At 37.3% G+C, this 5,000-nt stretch overlaps 1 protein-coding gene and 1 long non-coding RNA gene across 4 annotated transcripts in view; one reads left to right on the forward strand and one right to left on the reverse strand.

Annotated features, from left to right (window-relative positions):
- The window catches only part of cplx1 (complexin 1), a 31,517-nt gene that overhangs the window by 6,167 nt on the left and 20,350 nt on the right, over positions 1–5,000 (reverse strand). The window lies entirely within an intron of this gene.
- LOC143126219 (uncharacterized) lies at positions 1,708–4,239 on the forward strand. Of its 3 annotated transcripts, none has more exons than XR_012987414.1 (4): positions 1,708–1,967; positions 3,138–3,447; positions 3,549–3,673; positions 3,862–4,239. It is a non-coding gene; the product is annotated as an uncharacterized LOC143126219 (long non-coding RNA). The 3 variants fall into 3 exon arrangements; XR_012987415.1 differs by having other exon boundaries at positions 3,338–3,447; XR_012987413.1 differs by lacking the exon at positions 1,708–1,967 and having other exon boundaries at positions 2,978–3,447.

A 5,000-nucleotide genomic window follows, 5' to 3' on the forward strand; every position in this document is an offset into this window, starting at 1 on the left:
TTGCTATGTTCCCTCCATCCTTTCGTTGTTTTCAAAAAACGTTTTATATCGATGATGGCCTTGAAGTCTTGAGTTTGTGAATTCGCTTAAATAAGCTTATTATGTGCTGTTAACCAGCAACCATAGACAGTAAAAGAAAGCAGCAAGTAGCCTTGGCTACAATTTCTGTAGTTGCTGTGTCCATTCACTGTTATTCTCTCTCCTGCTCAAACAAAAGTTGTGCGTGCATTAAGTTGATGATAACGTGTTTACAAACTCTACTTTACATAAAATAAATATTGTAAATAGCCTACTGTCATGCAGTTAATGGGATACTGTGCAGAGTTGGAAAGTTAGGTCAACTTGGAAACTGTTTCTCGTTGTTGAGTTGCCTGTTGGTAAGGTACAGCCGTAGCTTACACCTGCAGGAGCGCTTCCTTGGGCGCCTGTGTTGCGCAATGCACTTTGCTCCTCTCATCTATACGACGAAGTTCCCATTTCTCCGAACCATACATAATTACAAGGACAAATATTGCTACACGAGGGAAATCAGTGTGGTGTCCGATGTGAAAAAACAGGTATAAATCTAGCGAACGCATTTCCACGAATCACGGATGTGTAATGAGACGTGATGTTGAACTGCATGCCGATGCCATTTAACCCAAATGCCCCAGCAGCAGCACAGGAGAGGAGAGCTTATCTGACAGATCTGCATTGTTTATAGTGAGGTAATGTTAGATTACATTGCAAAAATATCACCATGCATTCATAACCTCGTGATTCAGTGAGAGTGATCCCAAAACATCGGAAAGTGACATTTCTGTATTACATTTTGTCAAGAGGAGAAATCAATAGCAAACTGTTCCCAACTGACTATAGCGCTATGAACTGTTCCTGGCTGCGCCTGGCAAATCCGCCATCATAATAGCAATCCGCTATGGAACAAGCGTGCCTGTTGTTAAAGGGAATGTGAGATGATGCTCTGATTGGTTTATTGCACGTTACGCCCAAACCACACCCATGAATAATGTAGCTACTACAGACCACCCCATTTTAGATTTGCGTCGGGCGCAACAATCATTAACCCACCGGTAAAATAGAAACAGCACCCAAGATCCGCCCACAAAGCGATTTGCGCAAAGTCAATTGCTCTAAAGTGCAAGATAGAGACCATAGACTCTCTCTCTTTCTCTCGCTCACTCACAGACAGACACACATACACAAACACTGTACACACACACACACACACACACACACACACACACACACACACACACCAAACTCACAGAAACACACACAACTTCAGTATGTTATTGCATTACTGTAGTATACAATGTTGGCAAGGCAAGATATCAAAGCTAGACAATTAAATGTATAAGTGTGACTCTCTCCCTCCCTCTCTCTCTCTCTCATGTATAAGGAGAGACATGTCAACTGTGAAGTTTAGTTTGTTTTGCTGCTGAAGTAATACTGCTGCTTCATTTGTTTACTTCCTCTTTGATTGACATGTTTGAAAATCCTTTTGCTCAATCTGCAGTGCTTGGATAAATTTAAATATCTTGATTACTAACAGAATATTTAAATCAGACACATGCTGTGTGTGTGGTTAAGAGTGTGTGGTTAAGTGTGTGTGTGTGTGTGTGTGTGTGTGTGAGGGAGGGGATTGGGGTGGGGAGGAGAAAGTGCTTGTTATGTTTAAAATAAATGTTCTGATCAAATGTACACTCTCAAAAATGATGTGTTAAATAATTACACATTTTTTGTGTTATCACAATTTTAACACAATTTGTGTTATTTTGTGTTGTTACTGTGTTATATTACTGGAATATACTGCCCAACACAAAATGTGTTAAATTATTGGCCAATCCCTGGTGTCCTGGATGAGCCGTTACCCTGAGAGGAGAGGTTCTTTTCTCAGCACTTCATTTTGGCGCACTGGAAGAAGTTGCAAGTGGCACATAGAGTGGAATTAAATGTCTGAATAAAAGGTAAGGTAGACCCATGTCTTCAGACGTATTTGTTATGTTTATTTTAAAGACTGTTGCAACTTGCAATATTGTAAAGGTTAAATGATAATAAAGTCCAGCATCGATTGTTAGCCAAGTAGCTCTAGCAGCTAACGTTAGGTTATTGATTAGCAATCGTTATGCTAGTCCATGTTAAGTCAATCCTGACCTTACATTAACACACTCTGAAAAACACTGGCATACATGTAGAAACTAAAATATTCTAACGTTACGTCATCTCGTATTACTATGTGGGTAAATCCGCATTTTGGGTAGCTGCTAAAGTTTTAGCTATGGACAGCTAACGTTAGCAAGGTTTGTGGTAACTGGTATGACCTTGTAGCTAGTGCTAACAAGGTATGAAATGCTAACGGTATGGCTCAGGATGTCAAAACTACAAACTACTATCAACGTTAAAAATTACGATAAGTTACAACACTATCTAACTTACTATAACTACTATAAATCATGATAACCACCGTTATTTATTTAGAAGCTGATTCACTTTTACTTGCATAGATAACGGTGACCGTTTTATTCTGAACAATCGGTGGTTAACGTTACAAGCCATAATAGACATAAGGTCAGGTAACGTGAATGTAGTCGTTTTTGTTATAGAAGCTAGGCCTATGCAGTTATATCTCTTCTGCTCCACGACATAACATTAGAACATGTTCACAAATAGTCTAGCAAGTTAACGATGATGAATGAACTTAATGCATTTACAAGCTACCACGCTGCCAAGGGAAAACACATTTGCATTCCGAACGCCACACTAACGTTAGTGAACACGGTTTGATGAAACGATATTGCATGCAGTTAGTAGACCCAGTGTTGAACTAGCTTCTACATCTATGCACAACGTTATGATGATCTTTTATAGTTTATAGAGTGTGTAGTTTGCTTTTTTGGGGTGCAGTTTAAGCAATAATGTGACGCATTAATGAAACAGTAATCAATGCTGCCATTTTGATAATAACCTAAAGTAACATTTCGTTTCTGACCAGTTCGCTAACGTTAGTCACCCAGATTGTGTGTTCTTATTTTGGAAATGCTGAATGATTTAAAAAATAAACAGTATGGAAGTTGAAATAAGTTATGTGTTCACAATATGGTGTGAAATCAAATTTATAATAATCTATTTTGTTGCAGCTACAAGGTTGTGGATTGCTGCTAGACATCCAACGTTGGAGGTTTTTGCAGAGTTTACACGCTTTGTGGACATGCCACATATGCATATTGTTTTGGGACAATGAAAATAATGAAAGTTGGATGAATTGTCTTTAATCCCTCTGATATCATTCTAATTTTTCAAATGACTGTATTTTGTCCATTTATGTACTTTGACACAGAATTTGGAAAGATGTTTCCTGGAAAAGCTGCTGTTCATCCGAAAATGGGAGGGAATGTCCACAAGTGAACCTGAAGCTGCCTTGCCACCAGTTCCTGAGCATGATTGATGGTAGGAGGAATTATCTCTATTAAGCTTTTGTGCTACAGTGAATGAATGCAATTGATTTTAACAAGAAAGTAAGAGTTTACTAAATTTGTTTGTTTTTATAGTTTCATGTTACAGAGCTCTTCATAAGCTTGTCCATCTGCTGCCCCCCACTGCATCAGGCAGGGGCAAAGGGAACACCAAATGCAGTGTGAAGTCAGCTTCGGGCTACCTTTTGGATATAAAACCGGTAGGCCCCTCCTATAGTAAATGTTTATTTTGTGTGCTTATAGTACGGAACGCCTATATTGTATGTTTTATGGTGCAATGTTATATCTGGTATAATGTAAAATGAGTATTGTCAATTTGTAAATGGTTTGAAACCCTGCACATGTCTAATGACTTGTTTATGTTCTTGTTCTTTCTTTAAAATAACAGACTGGAACCAGCATTTCCAGTGTGCTGAACAATCCTCCTGATAGATCAGTAGAACATCGCCAGCCCCACTTGGTGTGCATTGCAGATCCCTCCGCCTCCGCCCAATACATCATTGTTGCAGAAAACGACAAACTTGCCAGAAAGTGAAAATCAAAATGTTTTTCTTAAGGATACTTGTTACAAAGTTTTTCCATAACCATTTCCATGCAATTGCTGTCCAGAGAACAGAGGACTTTAAACTAATTAGTATAAGAGATTTAATTGATTTTAGACCAATACATTTGATATTTTTTAACAATGATATTTTTGTAAACCCTCGTTATGAACTTGTGTAATGTTTATGTGTACAATATTTGTAATAAATAATACATAATTTCACATTAGGCTGTCAGGAATTCATCTTTATTGCACACACTATTTGGTTTAAATAATTTCATAATTGTCTTATCTGCTAAGATCCATAAATATACTAAAAATATAAATAAAACGACAACATGCACTTCATTATGCTGTGATTGAATTGACATTGTTGTTTATTATTGCTATTATCCTTCTAATAGTCTGACAAACATCTTAATTTGCTCCCTGTTAAATTTAAGTATTATATTGTCTTGTATTTGTATGTGGCTTTGGACAAAAGCATAACCATAACCAAATGAAAGTAACAATAACCAAATTGACACAAATTGTGTCAACTATAACACACAGGTGTGTTAAAATATAAACACAGTAACTGTGTTAACCATTACCAAATTGTGTCAACTATAACACACAGGTGTGTTAAAATATCAACACAGTAACTGTGTTACATGGGTTTAACACAAAAAATAACACAAAATGTGTTGTCCTTACCTAAACACATTGATGTGTTAAAAATGTGTTGTTTCCAACACATCCTTTTTGAGAGTGTATGTATTGATGTATGATTTAAATCAGACACAAATTAAGCTTTGTGTTCCAGTGTGAGTGTGTGTTTATGTGCATTTGTGTTTGTGTTTGTGTGTGTGTGTGTGTGGTGTGTGTATGTATGTGTGTGTGTGTGTGTGTGTGTGTGTGTGTGTGTGTGTGTGTGTGTATGTGTGTGTGTGTGTGTGTGTGTGTGTGTTGTCTTATTTATCTTGAGTATATTGTGTATACCT

The sequence above is a fragment of the Alosa pseudoharengus genome, unplaced genomic scaffold, assembly GCF_046254945.1.
Source record: "Alosa pseudoharengus isolate Yale_2024_CS ecotype anadromous, Long Island Sound unplaced genomic scaffold, YU_APseudo_1.1 YU_APseudo_1.1_scf_16, whole genome shotgun sequence".
NCBI classification, from domain to species: Eukaryota; Metazoa; Chordata; class Actinopteri; order Clupeiformes; family Clupeidae; genus Alosa; species Alosa pseudoharengus.